General features: G+C 44.3%; 1 protein-coding gene across 3 annotated transcripts in view; it reads left to right on the top strand.

Annotated features, from left to right (window-relative positions):
* The window catches only part of LOC124110778, a 63,235-nt gene that overhangs the window by 4,882 nt on the left and 35,017 nt on the right, over positions 1-23,336 (top strand). Inside the window, exon 1 of one of the 3 annotated variants that reach the window (XM_046470181.2) lies at positions 12,124-12,223. The exons of the other annotated variants lie outside the window; for them this stretch is intronic. The gene's annotated coding sequence lies outside the window, so the exon portion shown is untranslated. Of the gene's footprint in view, positions 1-12,123; positions 12,224-23,336 lie in introns of those variants that run through there. 3 annotated transcript variants of the gene reach the window in all.

The raw sequence follows: 23,336 nt of genomic DNA, 5'->3' as shown, positions 1-23,336 counted from the left end.
ATGGTAAGTCCTTGGTAGAACCCACCTGGAGATGGTTAGTCCTTGGTAGCACCCACCTGGAGATCGTTAGTCCTTGGTAGCACCCACCTGGAGATGGTTAGTCCTTAGTAGCACCCACCTTGAGATGGTTAGTCCTTGGTAGCACCCACCTGGAGATGGTTAGTCCTTGGTAGCACCCACCTGGAGATGGTTAATCCTTGGTAGCAGCCACCTGGAGATGGTTAGTCCTTGGTAGCACCCACCTTGGGATGGTAAGTCCTTGGTAGAACCCACCTTGAGATGGTTAGTCCTTGGTAGCACCCACCTGGAGGAGGGAGAGATGTTACTCTTTAGTAGCAGCCGCCTGGAGATGGTTAGTCCTTGGTAGCACCCACCTTGAGATGGTTAGTCCTTGGTAGCACCCACCTTGAGATGGTTAGTCCTTGGTAGCACCCACCTGGAGATGGTTAGTCCTTGGTAGCAGCCACCTGGAGATGGTTAGTCCTTTGTAGCACCCACCTGGAGATGGTTAGTCCTTGGTAGCACCCACCTGGAGGAGGGAGAGATGTTACTCTTTAGTAGCACCCACCTGGAGATGGTTAGTCCTTGGTAGCACCCACCTTGAGATGGTAAGTCCTTGGTAGCACCCACCTGGAGATGGTTAGTCCTTGGTAGTACCCACCTGGAGATTGTTAGTCCTTGGTAGCACCCACCTTGAGATGGTTAGTCCTTTGTACCACCCATTTGGAGATGGTTAGTCCTTGGTACCACCCATTTGGAGATGGTTAGTCCTTGGTAGCAGCCACCTTGAGATGGTAAGTCCTTGGTAGCACCCACCTGGAGATGGTTAGTCCTTGGTAGCACCCACCTGGAGATGGTTAGTCCTTGGTAGCACCCACCTGGAGATGGTTAGTCCTTGGAAGCAGCCACCTGGAGATGGTTAGTCCTTGGTAGCACCCATCTGGAGGAGGGAGACATGTTACTCTTTAGTAGCACCCACCTGGAGATGGTTAGTCCTTGGTAGTACCCACCTGGAGATGGTTAGTCCTTGGTAGCACCCACCTTGAGATGGTTAGTCCTTGGTAGTACCCACCTTGAGATGGTTAGTCCTTGGTAGTACCCACCTTGAGATGGTTAGTCCTTGGTAGCACCCACCTGGAGATGGTTAGTCCTTGGTAGCACCCACCTTGAGATGGTTAGTCCTTGGTAGCACCCACCTTGAGATGGTTAGTCCTTGGTAGCAGCCACCTTGAGATGGTTAGTCCTTGGTAGCACCCACCTTGAGATGGTTAGTCCTTGGTAGCAGCCACCTAGAGATGGTTAGTCCTTGGTAGCACCCACCTTGAGATGGTTAGTCCTTGGTAGCACCCACCTTGAGATGGTTAGTCCTTGGTAGCACCCACCTTGAGATGGTTAGTCCTTGGTAGCACCCATCTGGAGATGGTTAGTCCTTGGTAGCAGCCACCTAGAGATGGTTAGTCCTTGGTAGCAGCCACCTTGAGATGGTTAGTCCTTTGTAGCACCCACCTTGAGATGGTTAGTCCTTGGTAGCACCCATCTGGAGATGGTTAGTCCTTGGTAGCACCCACCTGGAGATGGTTAGTCCTTGGTAGCACCCACCTGGAGATGGTTAGTCCTTGGTAGCAGCCACCTGGAGATGGTTAGTCCTTGGTAGCAGCCACCTGGAGATGGTTAGTCCTTGGTAGCACCCACCTGGAGGAGGGAGAGATGTTACTCTTTAGTAGCAGCCGCCTGGAGATGTTAGTCTTGGTACCACCCATCTTGAATGGGGAGGGGGACTTTGCCTTTCGTATCAGTGATACTATGTAGCCTACATGGAGTGAGAATTTATGGGTATTTGGTTTCTTTGATTTTTTTTATATAGATGAAATAGATATGCTAAATATTCTATTTTTGCTTTTGGAATAAACAGTTTAAAACTTTAAGCATGTTGAAGGGTTTGACATCTTTAGTGAAATGGAGAAATTGGTAACTTATTGATATTTCCAAAGATAAACAGTAATATGATCAAACATTCCTTTGGCTATAAATTAGTGATCATCATTTTCAATTTCTGATTCCATTGAAATTGGCGTCTGTACACAAGCAGAATGTATGGTTATTTGTTGTGGAAGGTTTTTCTCACCTAAGACCCATATGGTCCTTAAAGCTACCATTGCTGTGATGGTGCCACGAGCAGTCTCCGCAACAAGCTAATGATAGACAATGTGAAGTTATCTTGGCATCTGAAGGTAATTTCTGTGTTATATGAGACAGATGAAGTAATGCTGTTTCAGGTATTCCAGGTGGCTGAAGCTGCTGGATAAAGTGGTCTGGGGGTTGTTTTCAATGTCACCGTCTGTAGTCTTTAGAACTAAGCCGCAGTGCACCCGACAGATTTACCATCTTCACATTTAGTTGAAAGAACCTAATGGCTTGACCCTTCCTTCATTTTCCGGTATGTGAGGAGCTCTTCTGTGCATGTAAGAACCCCGGAGACCTGCAGGCAATTACATGTTCCCTTCAACCACACTGACACCAGCCCAACACTGCCATGTTGCCAGATCGTTGAAAATTGGTCTATTTGTTGCCTATTAACAGCTCACCTGGCTAGGGACATGAATGATCCGCTTGGAAGCTCATCAGTGTTATGAGTCAGAAAAAGTGTATTTATTTGCACCTTGTATGAAGTGGAGTGTGACCACTGTAATGTGGCAGTGATTCATGTCGGGAGACTGACTGTAATACGTGCAAGTGAACCAGTGCCTGATACAGCAACTTTCAGTAAATCATCCCATGGAAAAGGGATCATAGTTACGGTTGACTTAAGCATGTTAAGAGTAAACAAAACATTCCTGTTGATGATGATGATCGATAGTTGTGTACTGTTTTATAGCATGTATAGCTGGGAGTAGGATTCATTAATATGTTTAGCTGAATGCATCAAGTCTCAGTGCTTTTGTTTTGTTTAGCTATAATCATGATAATAATGATTTTCTCATGTGTTCTATGTTGAAAAGGGAATTCTAGTTTTTGTCTTGGAGGAAGTAATTAGAAGATAGTTGTATTTAATTTTTGACTGTAAACAGTTACTCTCAGCTGAAATCTGACTTCACACCATTGCAGTAGATGGATTCCTTCTAAAAATACCTGTGAAAAGGGAAAACATTAAAAAAAGTGATGTGTTGGTCATTGTTGCTGATCTGTCAAGATTATCTCAGACCTATCATTCATGAAGAAAACCGTCTCCCATTTCAAGAGCTATGTACACACGTAATGAAAACAGCAACCCTTTGAAGCAGGAGCGCTGATACCCTTCAGGTGTACCCTGTGATTGTCTCCATTTCACCAAACCACACCAGCTGTAGTAGTCTTCCTATACTTCCAGAAGGCTAGAAGGCTATGTCTATTGTTTGAAAATGTTTTGGTGAGATGTGACTAGGCAGTTCATTTCTAGAGACTTTTCATCAATTGGGGTACATTTGACTTCAACCTTGTCCGAAATAGACAGACCCTTTGTATGTTGAATTATCGACAAGCCCCACATGCTTAGCTAAATTTGATATAAGAATGTATTTGATAAAGCTCCTTCCAGCTGGGGATCAATGTCCTATACATGGCTATATCCTTAGTGTTGTCAGTGATCTGGACATCCATTGTGGAGATAGTTGTATTACCTCCACATACATAGATGCCGTGTACCAAAAACTGTGGCAGGCGATATGTTTTGTTGAGGATCTCTCAACCTTGTTATTGGTCTTTGATTCTCATAATATGTGTGAAAATTTCAACAGACTTCTTTTTTTTTGTCATTTCCATGGAAATATGATGAACTTAGGAAATTTTAGGGTACTGCTCTTGTCCTGAGCATATTTCCTAAACCGTACAACCGAGCTTCCCAAAACTCGGTACACTTACCAATCAGGCTCAGTAGGAGTGCCTTTTGCTATTAAGAGATTTTTTGAATTTTATATTTTTGTCGTTTCCATGGAAATATGATAAACTTAGGAAATTTGAGGGTACTGCTCTTGTCCGGAGCATATCTCCTAAACCGTACAACCTAGCTTCACAAAACTTGGTACACTTAACAATCAGGCTCAGTAGAAGTGCTTTTTGCTATTTAGAGATTTTAGAATTTTATATTTTTGTCGTTTCCATGGAAATATGATGAAGGGAAATTTGAGGGTAGTGCTGTTGTCCGGACTATATCTCCTAAACCATACAACTTAGCTTCTCAAAAGTTTTTACACCTATCAAGCAGGTTATGTAGTGGTGCCTTTGCTATTAACAGATTTTTCTTTTTTTTTCTTTTTTCCATTTAAATTGAAAATTGATGGAGCATATCTTCTAAACCATGCGACAGAGATTCACCAAACTTTATGCACATATCAATCATGTTCACTAGTAGTGCAGTTTGTTATTTATAGATTTTAATCTTTTTAATTTGTAGCCCCTGACATATAATTCTAAGGTGCACTATTTACCGATATCATATACTATATATGATGTGAGCTACATAACCTAGTACATTCTCTTTATGCATTTGTGTCATGAGGCTACTACAGAGCTATTCATATGCGAATCTGCGAAGTTATTGTTATTACAATTTCATGATATCATCAGAAAGTGAGCTACATGAACCAATATTTAATAACCTTCATTATATTTCTAGTTTTGGCATCAAGGAAAAAGATTTCCTTGCCAATCTAAATACATTTGAAGGCACACACAGTTTACCGACATGCCACGTCTGGGGGATATGTCATCTTCGGATTACTCTTGTTTATGATATTGATGATTTTTTTAAACTTAGAATTGTAAGAAGCTAAACATTGCTGTATCTAAAGGTTTCTTGAATATTTGTGATGATAGCCTGACACACATGCTCACCCCCAACACACACACTCACCCCAAACACACATACTCACCCCAAACACACACACTCACCCCCAACACACACACTCACCCAAACACACACACTCACCCCCAACACACACACTCACCCAAAATACACATACTCACCCCCAACACACATACTCACCCCCAACACACACACTCACCCAAACACACACACTCACCCCCAACACACACACTCACCCCAAATACACATACTCACCCCCAACACACATACTCACTCCCAACACACACGCTCACCCCCAACACACACACTCACCCCCAACACACATACTCACCCCCAACACACACACTCACCCAAACACACACACTCACCCCCAACACACACTCACCCCCAACACACACACTCACCCAAACACACACACTCACCCCCAAAACACACACTCACCCAAACACACACACTCACCCCCAACACACACACTCACCCCCAACACACACACTCACCCAAACACACACACTCACCCCCAACACACACACTCACCCCCAACACACACACTCACCCAAATACACATACTCACCCCCAACACACATACTCACCCCCAACACACACGCTCACCCCCAACACACACACTCACCCCCAACACACACGCTCACCCCCAAAACACATACTCACCCCAACACACACACTCAACCCCAACACACATACTCACCCCCAACACACATAATCACCCCCAACACACACGCTCACCCCCAACACACACGCTCACCCCCAACACACACACTCACCCCCAACACACACGCTCACCCCCAACACACATACTCACCCCCAACACACATACTCACCCCCAACACACACACTCACCCCCAACACACACACTCACCCCCAACACACATACTCACCCCCAACACACATACTCACCCCCAACACACACACTCACCCCAACACACACATACTCACCCCCAACACACACACTCAGCCCCAACACATATACTCACCCCCAACACACACGCTCACCCCCAACACACATACTCACCCCCAACACACACACTCACCCCCAACACACATACTCACCCCCAACACACTCACTCAGCCCCAACACATATACTCACACCCAACACACACACACTCACCCCCAACAAACACACTCACCCCCAACACACACACTCACGCCTAACACACACACTCATCCCCCAAAACACACACTCACCCCAACACACACTCACACCCAACACACACACCCACGCCCAACACACACACTCACGCCTAACACACATACTCACCCCCAACACACACACTCACCCCCAATACACGCGCTCACACCCAACACACACGCTCACCCCAAACAGACATGCTCAACCCCAAAACACACTCACCCCTAATACACACGCTCACACCCACACACATACTCACCCCCAATACACATACTCAACCCCAATACACACGCTCACACCAAACACACACACTCAACCCCAACACACATACTCACCCCCAATACACACGCTCACACCCAACACACACACTATCCCCCAACACACATACTCACTCCCAACACACACGCTCACACCCAACACACACACTCACCCCCAATACACACACTCACCCCCAACACACACACGCTCACCCCCAACACACACACTCACTCCCAACACACACACTCACCCCCAACACACACGCTCACCCCCAACACACACACTCACCCCAACACACACACTCAACCCCAACACACACACTCACCCCCAACACACACACTCACCCCCAACACACACACTCACCCCCAACACACACACTCACCCCCAACACACACACTCACCCCCAACACACACACTCACCCCCAACACACACGCTCACCCCCAACACACACACTCACCCCCAACACACACGCTCACCCCCAACACACACACTCACCCCAACACACACGCTCAACCCCAACACACACGCTCACCCCCAACACACACACTCACCCCCAACACACACGCTCACCCCCAACACACACACTCACCTCCAACACACACACTCACCCCCAACACACACGCTCACCCCCAACACACACACTCACCCCAACACACACGCTCAACCCCAACACACACGCTCACCCCCAACACACACACTCACCCCCAACACACACACTCACCGCCAACACACACACTCACCCCCAACACAAACGCTCATCCCCAACACACACGCTTACACCCAACACACACACTCACCCCCAACACACACGCTCACCCCAACACACATATTCACCCCCAACACACACACTCACCCCCAATAAATACGCTCACCCCAACACACATACTCACCCCAAACACACACGCTCATCCCCAACACACACCCAACTCTCACCCTCACCCTAACACACTTGGGCAAACACCCTTTAACCTCTCACACCCGCCCACCACACTCCACCGATAACCATTGACCCAATACCTTCAACCCTCACTCCTCACCCATATTCCCACCCACCATCACATACACTCAACACCCAACATCGCCCCATCTGATACCTCCACCTGCCCTCTGTTCACCCTGTGCCCCCCCCCATACCTCCACATCCTGTGCCCCCCCCTATAACTCCACATCCTGTGCCCCCCCCTATACCTCCACATCCTGTGCCCCCCTATACCTCCACATCCTGGGCCCCAACCTATACCTCCACATCCTGTGCCCCCCTATACCTCCACATCCTGTGCCCCCCTATAACTCCACATCCTGTGCCCCCCTATACCTCCACATCCTGTGCCCCCTATACCTCCACATCCTTTGCCCCACCCTATACCTCCACATCCTGTGCCCCCTATACCTCCACATCCTGTGCCCCCCTATACCTCCACATCCTGTGCCCCCTATACCTCCACATCCTGTGCCCCCCTATACCTCCACATCCTGTGCCCCCCTATAACTCCACATCCTGTGCCCCCCTATACCTCCACATCCTGTGCCCCCCTATACCTCCACATCCTGTGCCCCCTATACCTCCACATCCTGTGCCCCCTATACCTCCACATCCTGTGCCCCCTATACCTCCACATCCTGTGCCCCCTATACCTCCATATCCTGTGCCCCCCTATACCTCCACATACCGTGCCCCCTATACCTCCACATCCTGTGCCCCCCTATACCTCCATATCCTGTGCCCCCCTATACCTCCACATCCTGTGCCCCCTATACCTCCACATCCTTTGCCCCACCCTATACCTCCACATCCTTTGCCCCACCCTATACCTCCACATCCTGTGCCCCCTATACCTCCACATACCGTGCCCCCTATACCTCCACATCCTGTGCCCCCCCTATACCTCCACATCCTTTGCCCCACCCTATACCTCCACATCCTTTGCCCCACCCTATACCTCCACATCCTGTGCCCCCTATACCTCCATATCCTGTGCCCCCCTATACCTCCACATCCTGTGCCCCCTATACCTCCACATCCTTTGCCCCACCCTATACCTCCACATCCTTTGCCCCACCCTATACCTCCACATCCTGTGCCCCCCTATACCTCCACATCCTGTGCCCCCCTATACCTCCACATCCTGTGCCCCCCTATAACTCCACATCCTGTGCCCCCCTATACCTCCACATCCTGTGCCCCCTATACCTCCACATCCTGTGCCCCCCTATACCTCCACATCCTGTGCCCCCTATACCTCCACATCCTGTGCCCCCCTATACCTCCACATCCTGTGCCCCCTATACCTCCACATCCTGGGCCCCCCTATACCTCCACATCCTGTGCCCCCTATACCTCCACATCCTGTGCCCCCTATACCTCCACATCCTGTGCCCCCTATACCTCCATATCCTGTGCCCCCCTATACCTCCACATCCTGTGCCCCCTATACCTCCACATCCTTTGCCCCACCCTATACCTCCACATCCTGTGCCCCCCTATACCTCCACATCCTTTGCCCCACCCTATACCTCCACATCCTGTGCCCCCTATACCTCCACATACCGTGCCCCCTATACCTCCACATCCTGTGCCCCCCTATACCTCCACATCCTGTGCCCCCTATACCTCCATATCCTGTGCCCCCCTATACCTCCACATCCTGTGCCCCCTATACCTCCACATCCTGTGCCCCCTATACCTCCACATACCGTGCCCCCTATACCTCCATATCCTGTGCCCCCCTATACCTCCACATCCTGTGCCCCCTATACCTCACATCCTGTGCCCCACCCTATACCTCCACATCCTGTGCCCCCTATACCTCCACATCCTGTGCCCCCCTATACCTCCACATACCGTGCCCCCTATACCTCCACATACCGTGCCCCCTATACCTCCATATCCTGTGCCCCCCTATACCTCCACATCCTGTGCCCCCCTATACCTCCACATCCTTTGCCCCACCCTATACCTCCACATCCTGTGCCCCCTATACCTCCACATCCTGTGCCCCCTATACCTCCATATCCTGTGCCCCCTATACCTCCACATACCGTGCCCCCTATACCTCCATATCCTGTGCCCCCCTATACCTCCACATCCTGTGCCCCCTATACCTCACATCCTGTGCCCAAACCTATACCTCACATCCTGTGCCCCCCCCCCCCCCCCCCATACCTCCACATCCTGTGCCCCCTATACCTCCATATCCTGTGCCCCCCTATACCTCCATATCCTGTGCCCAAACCTATACCTCACATCCTGTGCCCCCCCCCCCCCCCCCCCCCCCCCATACCTCCACATCCTGTGCCCCCCTATACCTCCACATCCTGGGCCCCAACCTATACCTCCACATCCTGTGCCCCAACCTATACCTCCACATCCTGTGCCCCCCCTGTACCTCCACATCCTTGGCCCCACCCTATACCTCCACATCCTGTGCCCCACCCTATACCTCCACATCCTGTGCCCCCCCCTATACCTCCACATCCTGTGGCCCACCCTATACCTCCACATCCTGTGCCCCCTATACCTCCACATCCTGTGCCCCCCTATACCTCCTCATCCTGTGCCCTACCCTATACATCCACATCCTGTGCCCCACTATATACCTCCACAACTGTGCCCCACTATATACCTCCACATCTGTGCCCTACTCCATACCTCCACATCCTGTGCCCCACTACCATATACCTCCACATCCTGTGCCCCACCCTATACCTCCACATCTGTGCCCCCACCCCATACCTCCACATCTGTGCCCCACCATATACCTCCACATCCTTTACCATTTATAAGAATATATGATTAAAGGAAAGATATGTTTTCCATTAGCCTTGACTAAATGTAGTGAAAAAACATTATGAGTGATTCATCCTTTGGACATAGATAGCTGACTCTTGAAATAGGATTGCCTTCTGAAATCAGTGAATGCGGTATGTGAGGCACATTAAGACAGATTGGATGGAAATCCTTGCAATTAACTTTCAGGCCTAATTTTAATCAGGGAAGTGTGAAAATGCCAAGCAGCAAATAAAAACATCCTCATTTCCAAGTAAACACAAGTCACAAAAACTCCTCTCCCAATGACTCACACATGTTGTAAACCCCCTTGTATCACACCAGGCTGCCAGGATACACCTGCCAGGTGGACTTCAGATCACTTAGACCCGATCTGTCGGCATCACATCAACAGATCCATGTGGGATATATCAGTCAGTGTTAGACTGACCGGATTCAAGCAGTCCAACACATTATCTCAGAACATTAGGTGTTGGCTGTAGCTTGGTGAGGTTACAGTACTCCCACAGGGTAGGGGTTGTGGACACATTACATTATCTCAGAACATTAGGTGTTGGCTGTAGCTTGGTGAGGTTACAGTACTCCCACAGGGTAGGGGTTGTGGACACATTACATTATCTCAGAACATTAGGTGTTGGCTGTAGCTTGGTGAGGTTACAGTACTCCCACAGGGTAGGGGTTGTGGACACATTACATTATCTCAGAACATTAGGTGTTGGCTGTAGCTTGGTGAGGTTACAGTACTCCCACAGGGTAGGGGTTGTGGACACATTACATTATCTCAGAACATTAGGTGTTGGCTGTAGCTTGGTGAGGTTACAGTACTCCCACAGGGTAGGGGTTGTGGACACATTACATTATCTCAGAACATTAGGTGTTGGCTGTAGCTTGGTGAGGTTACAGTACTCCCACAGGGTAGGGGTTGTGGACACATTACATTATCTCAGAACATTAGGTGTTGGCTGTAGCTTGGTGAGGTTACAGTACTCCCACAGGGTAGGGGTTGTGGACACATTACATTATCTCAGAACATTAGGTGTTGGCTGTAGCTTGGTGAGGTTACAGTACTCCCACAGGGTAGGGGTTGTGGACACATTACATTATCTCAGAACATTAGGTGTTGGCTGTAGCTTGGTGAGGTTACTGTACTCCCACAGGGTAGGGGTTGTGGACACATTCAGTTGTAACTGCTTGTGCACAGTGTGTGACTTCTACAGTGGAACTGAGCACAAAGTTGATGATTTAAAAGAATAAAGTGTAAAAAAGCAGCATTTGTATGTGCTGATGATGTAAGTTATGTATGTATCTGAGCTGTGTTAACATGTCCCTGAATTGTAGGAATAAAGAATAGACTTCATTATGACAGACATTTATATGGAGGTCTCAGCAATGCTCGGAGGGGGATCTTTTGCTCCAAGTCTACAAAATGTTATAATAATTCCCAGTTTTTAAATATAATTAAACATTAAATTATTCCCCATATAAGGTTATAATTTATAATCATCTTTTACGTTTACAAATTTCACAGGACCAATGACAATAACAGGACCAATTAAGAGAAAAAGTCTTTAAAAAATTCTACTTAATGATCGAAACGCTTAATACGTCTGAGTTCAAGAAATTGGGGCTGTAAAAACAATTCCAAGATAACAAGTTTTTTTCCCATTTGCCTGACACTCCAAGATTAACCCTTCAAAGATACTCCTACTATTGCCAGACTGACTTGCATGTGCATTCTACATCCAGCCTAGGTAGGATTAAGACAGGTGGAGCTCATAGTGCTGTTAATAATCATTGATTCCGTTAAACAGTGCATTTGAAAAGAAATTATCCATGATAAAATAGAAGAATAATATTCCTGGTTGGCTAACTTTGGTTCCATGGCCCTACAATAGCCAGAATGCTGTGCACAAGCACTACAACAATGTTTGGAGCGCTGTATCAGAAACTTGTGATAACCTTTCGCCTTGTGCTTGTCCGAAAACAAAACACTACTGAGGTCCCTGATTCTCTGTGGAGTACTTGGCGCCTCAAGTGAGTTCAGTAAGGCAGTATCTACCGACTGAGTTACTCTTCCATCAGGCTCCCCCCTCCCCAGCTGGAGAGGCTGCCCTTGTTTGTCTTCTCAATGAGAGGACCCAATTGGGGAAGTTATTGTTTGGAATACCAAGCCTTACATGTCACTACTTTAGGTAGGTGCTTAGTACTTTCTGTGGGTTCTCTGGAGGAGGGCTGGGATGTGGTGTATGACTCATTCCACAGACATCTTCAGGCTTATCTCAGTTTTTAAAATTAATTTAATCCTGTTGAAATATTTCGCAGTTTTTAGATATATTTGAACAATTGTTAGTCTTGGGTCTGACAGATGTGATTGGGTTCATTGGTAGCAGTCTCAAGTTCTGTAAATATTCTTAACTTGACGTTCATGTGAAAACAGTCAAGGAGTTGATTATGTTGAAAGTGTGATACAAACCAGACACCATATACTGATATGTGTATATATAGTGCTTGATATACCGGTATGTGTATATATAGTGCTTGATATACTGGTATGTGTATATATAGTGCCTGATGTACTGGTATGTGTATATATAGTGCTTGATATACTGGTATGTGTATATATAGTGCTTGATATACTGGTATGTGTATATATAGTGCTTGATATACATGTATGTGTATATATAGTGCTTGATATACTGGTATGTGTATATATAGTGCTTGATATACTGGTATGTGTATATAAAGTGCTTGATATACTTGTATGTGTATATATAGTGCTTGATATACCGGTAAATGTATATATAGTGCTTGATATACTTGTATGTGTATATATAGTGCTTGATATACCCGTATGTGTATATATAGTGCTTGATATACTGGTATGTGTATATATAGTGCTTGATATACTTGTACGTGTATATAAAGTGCTTGATATACTGGTACGTGTACATAAAGTGCTTGATATACTGGTACGTGTATATATAGTGCTTGATATACTGGTATGTGTATATATAGTGCTTGCTATACCGGTATGTGTATAGATAGTGCTTGATATACCGATGTGTGTATATATAGTGCTTTATATACCTGTATGTGTATATATAGTGCGTGATATACCGGTATGTGTATATATAGTGCTTGATATACCGTTATGTGTATATATAGTACTTGATATACCGGTATGTGTATATATAGTGCTTGATACACTGGTATGTGTATATATAGTGCTTGATACACTGGTATGTGTATATATAGTGCTTGATATACCGGTATGAGTATATATAGTGCTTGATATACCGATGTGTGCATATATAGTGCTTTATATACCTGTATGTGTATATATAGTGCTTGATATACCGGTATGTGTATATATAGTGCTTGATATACCCGTATGTGTATATATAGTGCTTGATATACCGGTATGTGTATATATAGTGCTTGATATACTGGTATGTGTATATATAATGCTTGATATTCGGTATGTGTATATATAGTGCTTGATATACTGGTATGTATATATAGTGCTTGATATACTGGTATGTGTATATATAGTGCTTGATATACTGGTATGTGTATATATAGTGCTTGATATACTGGTATGTGTATATATAGTGCTTGATATACTGGTATGTGTATATATAGTGCTTAATATACCGGTATGAGTATATATAGTGCTTGATATACTGGTATGTGTATATATAGAGCTTGATATACCCGTATGTGTATATATAGTGCTTGATATACTGGTATGTGTATATATAGTGCTTTATATACCCGTATGTGTATATATAGTGCTTGATATACTGGTATGTGTATATATAATGCTTGATATTCGGTATGTGTATATATAGTGCTTGATATACTGGTATGTATATATAGTGCTTGATATACTGGTATGTGTATATATAGTGCTTGATATACTGGTATGTGTATATATAGTGCTTGATATACCTGTATGAGTATATATAGTGCTTGATATATTGGTATGTGTATATATAGTGCTTGATATACCCGTATGTGTATATATAGTGCTTGATATACTGGTATGTGTATATATAGTGCTTGATATACTGGTATGTGTATATATAGTGCTTGATATACCGGTATGTGTATATATAATATGTATAATTTTTATAATTTTACTGCAGAATATATCTGAATTTGTTTGGGACAGTTGTATAGGTTTTTTTTGCCATGGTAGTATGGTGATGTCAGTGCCAGAGTTACCCTGTTTCTTGCCTGATGTGCCAAGTGCTTGATATACTGGTATGTGTATATATAGTGCTTGATATACTGGTATGTATATATAGTGCTTGATATACTGGTATGTGTATATATAGTGCTTGATATACTGGTATGTGTATATATAGTGCTTGATATACCGGAATGTGTATATATAGTGCTTTATATACTGGTATGTGTATATATAGTGCTTGATATACCTGTATGAGTATATATAGTGCTTGATATACTGGTATGTGTATATATAGTGCTTGATATACCCGTATGTGTATATATAGTGCTTGATATAATGGTATGTGTATATATAGTGCTTTATATACTGGTATGTATATATATAGTGCTTTATATACCGGTATGTGTATATATAATATGTATAATTTTTATAATTTTACTGCAGAATATATCTGAATTTGTCTGGGACAGTTGTATGTTTTTTTTTGCCATGGTAGTATGGTGATGTCAGTGCCAGAGTTACCCTGTTTCTTGCCTGATGTGCCAAGATGTCCAGCCAGCCATCAGTGTGCCGATGGCCACCATGGCAGTGCTCCAGTTACAGGCTGCTGGGGGCTGAAGGGAGAGCTAAGTGGGCTCATGTTTTCCCTGTAAACTATCAATATTACCCCGAATCTTGCCATTGGCTTATCACAATAAGACTTGAACCTGATGGTTTGCAGGTGACTGATTAAATGTTCGTAGTAATTATTTCCCTAATGAGATCCCCTTGTCCAGTGGCCCGCCATGATGCCCGACCTGAAATGTTGGCATCAAGTCATGATGGAGTTAAAAACCAACATGACTCCCACATATGTGACGAGAGTTTGTCACTGACCTGCCTATTCATCATAAATGGTGATGCTCCTGCTTTCCAGATACACCCCTAAACATGCTAAAACATATCTGAGATCGGAATCCACAGATTTGAATAATCTCCTTCTACAGTTGAAACAATCTCCCAGTTTTTTACTTGCCTGAAAACTCCTCTGTTCCTGACTGCCTTTTCATTCCAGTACTGCAGTCTGAGGGATTGGTCATTTATCATTGGTGATCATGTTTATCATGAGGTGAGCTGTATTATATTTTACTTCCCTCCCCCTCCCCCAAATACAGGTAACATATTTTCATGGCCTGTCCACCGCCCCTCCCTATAATAAATGATCAGCCCTTACATGATGATGTTCAAATTCAATTTTTTATTTGAAAAAATTGAACCGTGTCAATTTTTCAGGGCCCCCTCATATGGTTGTGACCACTTTGGGTCCCCCTCCACTCTTTTGCTGTTGTTTTTCATGACACCCCCTGTCCTCAAATCTCCCCAGCCCACCCACCCTGTAATAAACGACCAGTCCCTGAGTGGACTTAATCACTACGTGGCATACGGTGCCACCTATGCCAGTCCTTTGCTGTACCTACCTGTTGTAGCTTGGAGAGTAGGTCATAGCACGACCCTTTTGCATTACTGGAGTTATCGTGGTGAGATCGACCCACTCTCAAGGGTATCATGTTTATCGCAGTGGGTTGTCTTACACAGATCGGGGTAACCACAAATGATTCAACCCATGACACTAAATCTGCCAAATATTTGTGGTTTACCTGCTTGGAGTGTTGACAAGTGCAGTAAAACATGGACATATCCTGGAGTTGCTGTCTGTCAACACAGACTGCTGTAGATAGCTGTCAGGAGAACATTTCTAGTCATTTTATTTGAACCGATGCAATATTTTACCAGTCAGAAATGATAAGAAGTTAAAAGTTCCAAATAATTTATCTTTCAACTACAAATGTTTTGTGTAATTCAAAATGAACACAAAAGTTTTGTATGTTAGTAAGCTACAGGAACTAAGGCATTTCACACAGCTGCATGAAAGTATGCACTGTGGAAAAGTGTCCTGCAACTATTGCCATGATGCTGATCTCTTTACACCACCATGGTTCTTAATGATGATGACATAATGGCTTGACGCATGACTTCAAAGATGATTATAACAATATTTATGATTGAGATCACATCCAATCTTCTTCAAAGTACTTGGTAACAAAGCATAAACGACCAGTGATCAAGGCATACAGGCATCAAGAGCTGGACCTTTTCTACATCGGCCACCATTGTAAAGAACAATAACAAACACGACTAGTTTTCTTCACATTTATTCAGCTGTGTTGTGCACCATGGTAAGTTGTGTAACATGCCCTCTGGGGGAGATTAAGACAATCAGGGGAGATAATTCCTAGTCTGGCTGGACAGATATGAGTAATGGTGTTACTTAACCAACGTCCAGGGGAAATACCAAGCTGGGTTCATATCAGGTTTGGTGATATGTCAATTTGTTGTCAGGAGGATAGGATCTGTGTGGGCCCCTGGAGCAACAGTGCAGAAAGTTTCGTCTCCTTATTGTTGACAGTAGAAATACAGCATAACTTGACCTGATCAGTGGGCGCAGTTAACTGTTGAGATTAGCTGCAAACACATGGTTATATACTGCAACAGTTGTGTAACACTGTTGAAATGGTTTTGCAATGGTATTTCTGAAAGTGACAATTTTATATTATTCTCTTTTACAAAATAAATCTGACTTTTTCTGTTCACTACAAAATATATTTATGACTTTTTGTGTTCACTACATGTCCAACATTTGGGGCCATGCAATGGTTTGTCCTGACCAAAGAATGTAGCTTCACTTTTAACCATGATGGGTCTGAATGGGGCGGGCAGTTTACGCCTGTGGAAATGTCCTCCTCTTTCAAAATAATATCTGAAAAATTGATAACAGGAAAGCATTTGTCAACAGACAACAGAGATTCCGCTCTGTCTTCATATTCATGCTTATGTAAGATTTGTCCTATAACAGAAATGCTATCTTCATGCTGTCTCCTTTTATCCTGCCTGTTGCAGACCCAAGCCAGTGTTGTAAGTCATTGGAAGGTTACTGTGGTGCCATCTTTGCTGATTGCTTGTCATCCGTTAATCTACCGAACAGAACCTAAGTGGATTATTTTTCCTCATTTGTAAGCTGTGGCTTTCCTTGTCTGATCTATGATCCAACCACGTGTTGATACATTATTCAGTGGTAAGAAAAAGCAACTGTTCCAATTTGGATCCAGTGTTTTTCCTTCAAGGCACGTTGCTTCATCAGTCGTGTCCAGAAATATCCCTTGCTTCATTGATGGGAGCAGGTGAGTGTGTTTTCAGGAAATACAAGGAAACACAGTCACTTAATTCTTTTCTTATGAATCACTGTTAGAAGCACTTAGATCTAGATGTAAGTACTTGTCTCCCACTGGTTTAACAGGTTTATGAGATGGATGGATTCACTAAGTGAGGTTAAAATACCAACACAGCTCTCGGTCAGGCCATCAACATCATGACTCTCCTTCAAGGGATGCTATCACTGGGGCAGGAAACTAGAACTAATTTGCCATTACTTGGTGCCCTTTTGCTAGTTGTGATGTTGATTATTGTTGCAATACCGCGCTCTTGCGCCAATGATGGTTTATCATGGCAAGGTTCTGACCTGTGACCTATGTGAGTCTCCTGAAAGGTGTCTGGCCACACGTTTACAGTGTACTTACATGCCGTAGTACACCATGTGTGGTACACCTGAGACGCAGCAATACGTTCCCTGTTGCTTCCAGCAATTAACAAGCTGTCGGTGTGGATGTGTACTTACCATTGTCACTCACACCTTCAGAGAGCCAGCTGCAGGGGCCCTGTGTCGGTTTGGGCATTTTTTCCGCAGAAAAAACATTTATTTATTGATATCTCAAGTCTACACATATACAGAGGGTGGTGTTTATCAATATCTCACCAAGTCTACACATATACAGAGGGTTGTGTTTATTAATGTCTCACCAAGTCTACACATATACAGAGGGTGGTGTTTATCAATATCTCACCAAGTCTACACATATTCAGAGGGTGGTGTTTATTAATATCTCACCAAGTCTACACATATATAGAGGGTGGTGTTTATTAATGTCTCACCAAGTCTACACATATACAGAGGGTGGTGTTTATAAATATCTCACCAAGTCTACACATATTCAGAGGGTGGTGTTTATCAATATCTCACCAAGTCTACACATATACAGAGGGTGGTGTTTATTAATATCTCACCAAGTCTACACATATTCAGAGGGTGGTTTTTATCAATATCTCACTAAGTCTACACATATTCAGAGGGTGGTGTTTATCAATATCTCACCAAGTCTACACATATATAGAGGGTGGTGTTTATTAATGTCTCACCAAGTCTACACATATACAGAGGGTGGTGTTTATCAATATCTCACCAAGTCTACACATATATAGAGGGTGGTGTTTATTAATGTCTCACCAAGTCTACACATATATAGAGGGTGGTGTTTATTAATGTCTCGCCAAGTCTACACATATACAGAGGGTGGTGTTTATTAATGTCTCACCAAGTCTACACATATACAGAGGGTGGTGTTTATCAATATCTCACCAAGTCTACACATATACAGAGGGTGGTGTTTATTAATATCTCACCAAGTCTACACATATACAGAGGTTGGTGTTTATTAATATCTCACCAAGTCTACACATATATAGAGGGTGGTGTTTATTAATGTCTCGCCAAGTCTACACATATACAGAGGGTGGTGTTTATTTATATCTCACCAAGTCTACACATATACAGAGGGTGGTGTTTATTAATATCTCACCAAGTCTACACATATACAGAAGGTGGTGTTTATTAATGTCTCACCAAGTCTACACATATACAGAGGGTGGTGTTTATTAATATCTCGGCAAGTCTACACATATACAGAGGGTATTTGTAATATGTTCGTTCATCGAAGTTGACATGTATATGAGTGTGCCCAGCATGCTCAAGATGAGGTTAAAGCATGAGTAGACATGAAAAGAAAATGTATATTTATTTTCTTCACAATCTTTCTCTGAAAGTCATAGTAACTGTGACATTAAGATGGTAAAGTGTTATTTCACTTGAGTAATATATGGATTTAATATGTTTAGTGTCACCTGGGTCAGGGTTCTGTGTGTTGTTTGGGAGATTATACAGTGTCACCTTGGGGCAGGGTTCTGTCTGCTGTGGGGGAGACTATACAGTGTCACCTTGGGGCAGGGTTCTGTCTGCTGTGGGGGAGACTCTACAGTATCACTTGGGGCAGGGTTCTGTCTGCTGTGGGGGAGACTATACAGTGTCACCTTGGGCAGGGTCCTGGCTGTTGTGGGGGGAGACTCTACAGTATCACTTGGGGCAGGGTTCTGTCTGCTGTGGGGGAGACTCTACAGTGTCACCTGGGCCAGGGTTCTGTCTGCTGTGGGGGAGACTCTACAGTGTCACCTGGGCCAGGGTTCTGTCTGTTGTATGTGTGTTTGTGTGTCTGGGGGGGGGGGAGACTATAGTATCACTTGGGGCAGGGTTCTGTCTGTTGTGGGGGAGACTCTACAGTGTCACTTGGGGCAGGGTTCTGTCTGTTGTGGGGGAGACTCTACAGTGTCACTTGGGGCAGGGTTCTGTCTGTTGTTGGGGAGACTATACAGTGTCACCTTGGGCAGGGTTCTGTCTGTTGTTGGAGAGACTCTACAGTGTCACTTGGGGCAGGGTTCTGTCTGTTGTGAGGGGAGACTATACAGTGTCACCTTGGGCAGGGTTCTGTCTGTTGTTGGGGAGACTCTACAGTGTCACCTTGGGCAGGGTTCTGTCTGTTGTTGGGGAGACTCTACAGTGTCACCTTGGCCAGGGTTCTGTCTGTTGTGTGTGTGTGTGTGTGTGTGTGTGTGTGTGTGTGTGTGTGTGTGTGTATGTGTCTGGGGGGTGGGGGGGGCGTTGTGTGGGAGACTCTACAGTATCACTTGGGGCAGGGTTCTGTCTGTTGTGAGGGGAGACTCTACAGTGTCACCTTGGGCAGGGTTCTGTGTGTTGTGGGGAGACTATACAGTGTCATTTTGGGCAGGGTTCTGTCTGTTGATGAGGAGACTCTACAGTGTCACCTTGGGCAGGGTTTAGTGTGTTGTTGGGAGACTCTACAGTGTCACCAGGGGCATGGTACTGTCTGGTGTGTGGGGGAGTCTACAGTGTCACCATGTTGCCCTGTATTGCCCATGTAGAAAGCTGAAAGTGGCCTGTGCTGGAAGATTTATGAAGTGTGTCCCCTGTGTGTTGAGTGGTGTAGGTTTTACTGCCTCATGGCTCCTGGTGGAGTTAGGTAAACACTACAGTTTCACAAACACCAGGAAAACTCTCACCTCGGTACCAGAATGTCATCGTTAAATGACTTTATTGGTTTTCTGTGGATGGATGCAAACTTTTAAAGGTCAACTTACAGCTGGTGTTACTTATTCTTAGAAGACATGAATGTACAACAGATTGACACAGTCCACTGCAGCTGTAGACAGTGGAGGGAAGCAGATGATGCAGGGACTGTAGATGTGTGGATGTCTCCTGTCATGGATTACCCTTCGAGACATACCATAATGTAGAGGAAGACATTCACCAGAAAAACAAGGTCTTTATTTCTAGGAAGCTCAGTGTCAAGGCATATACAGTTTCTCCCTCAGCTGTTACCATCCTGTCACAGTATGTGATATCAGTTTATGAATTATTCCATAGAAGGGTATATTATTTATCGCTTAGTGTCTGTGTGGTGCTATTATTTGTTAGTCTGAGATTCAGGGATAATTGTGTGTGCAGACACATTATTTTGCTTTATATATGAGAACCTGGTAATATTTCATTTCTATGTGTATATATAGAAGGCAGTTGGCACTGAAGACTATGTTTGACATATATACTTTCGAGATCTGACTGGATCCGACTGTACCAGTATGATGCTCTATATACACCAGTATGATGTTCTAATATACACCAATTTGATGTTCAATATTCACCAGTATGATATTCACCAGTATGATGTTCAATGTTCACCAGTATGATGTTCAATATACACCAGTATGATGTTCAATATTCACCAGTATTATGTTCTATATACACCAGTATGATGTTCTATATTCACCAGTATGATGTTCAATATACACCATTATGATGTTCAATATTCACCAGTATGATGTTCAATATACACCAGCATGATGTTCAATATACACCAGTTTGATGTTCCACATACACCAGTATGATGTTCTACATACACCTGTATGGTGTTCTACATACACCAGTATGATGTTCTACATACACCAGTATGATGTTCTACATACACCAGTATGATGTTCTATATACACCAGTATGATGTTCAATATTCACCAGTATGATGTTCAATATACACCAGTATGATGTTCTACATACACCGGGGGCACGGGTGGCCCAGTCGTCTAAGGCGCTGCAATTCGCTGTGCAGAGTTGCGTCCCCTGGACACGCCAGAAACCTATGATTGTGGGTTCGAATCCCGGTTCACCCCGATTATGTTTCTAGGTTTGTCAGCACCATACCCGTGCTCGTGGGTTTCACCGAAGTGGTAAATGTCTAAGACCTGCATCACTTCGGGCTTTCCTCCCACATTAAGCTGACAAGCCGTGATATAACTGGAATAATGTTAAAAGCGGTGTTAAACCCAACTCACTCACTCACTCTACATACACCAGTATGATGTTCTACATACACCAGTATGATGTTCAATATACACCAGTATGATGTTCACTCCAGTATGATGTTGAATATACACCAGTATGATGTTCTACATAAACCTGTATGATGTTCAATATACACCAGTATAGTGTTCAATATACACCAGTATGATGTTCTAATTTCTCCAGTATGATGTTCAAAATACACCAGTGTGATGTTCTACCTACACCAGAATGATGTTCTAATGAAATTTTCAATCCTGGTTCAGGAACTTATCTGTTATGTCATCACCTGATCACTGTCAACTAAATCGAATCGTCCATGCATATGAGAGACAAATTCCTTCTGAAATATTAACAAGCTTTAACCCTGTATAAATTCCTGACATTATGGGGAGGACCTGATAAGTTGGGATTACACATAGGCAAGACACTCAGGCTCAGATAGATGTGTTTGAGCAGCGACAGTGGAGAATGCTTTCATAAATTAATGTAGATGTTAAACTGATTCATCTAATGGCACATATATCTTGCGGACACAGAGACGCAGAGAAGAGACACCTATGTGTATGCTCACCTCCACCTCCACACAGCACCTGTAATAACAGTTCAGGTGTCAAGTGTGTGTTTGATGATGAGTTCTCTTCAGCATGTTCAGGGAATCACATTGTTGTATAATGGAGCAGTGTTTGTGAATGATAAAAGTGTTTAGGTTACCCGATTTTGTGTATGGCAACAATTCATATGAATTCATTCAGCTTCAATTTGGCATTCACAACACTATTGCAGTATGTCACAAGTTTACACGTATATAGTTTGTTGTGCGAGTCCATGCTATCGTCCATGTGTGACCAAACTTACACTGAGAATAAAGATATTTTAATTTGTATCATGGTCTCATCAAACACACATCACAACCTTCGAATATTCTCTTTGGCTCAGCTATCCTTTTTTCTTTACATTGTCTGCAATGTCAGCAGGTGTTAAGCTAATGAACATCCCAGCCTCAATCTTGTTACATCTTGACAAAATTATGCCATTAACTGAGGGCGAAGTAAACCCCTCAGATGGGAATTTGTGAATATGATAAACAATCTCATTACATTCCACAACACTGAGGTATACGTTTGGAGAGACTGACCAGTGAAAGGTAGATATTTACACCTGTGGACACCTGAGGGCACCTGTCGTTACCTTTGATGTTTGGCAGAGGTGGAGTCCCAGGTGAGACAGTTCGGGACAGCCGTGATCTAAGATGCTATCTGAGATTGCCTGGGAGTGTTCTCTCTCCCTCCTGCCTCCAGGAAACTAGCCTCATCTCTCTGTATGGTTGGGCTGGGACACATGAGAACCACCATGAACATTATGACTGGTAGTAGCAGTAGGACTTGTATTATTAGTAGAACTTTTAAGTTGAATGAATATGAAAATGTTCTGTCAGCAGGTGACTTACTGTTTTCCAGTGTATTTCACTGTTTGAGGGAACAACGTCTGTAGC

The sequence above is a fragment of the Haliotis rufescens genome, unplaced genomic scaffold, assembly GCF_023055435.1.
Source record: "Haliotis rufescens isolate VD_foot unplaced genomic scaffold, xgHalRufe1.0.p SCAF_13, whole genome shotgun sequence".
NCBI classification, from domain to species: domain Eukaryota; kingdom Metazoa; phylum Mollusca; class Gastropoda; order Lepetellida; family Haliotidae; genus Haliotis; species Haliotis rufescens.
The sequence above is the reverse complement of the archived record's forward strand: the minus strand, read 5'-3'. Positions and strand labels throughout refer to the sequence as shown.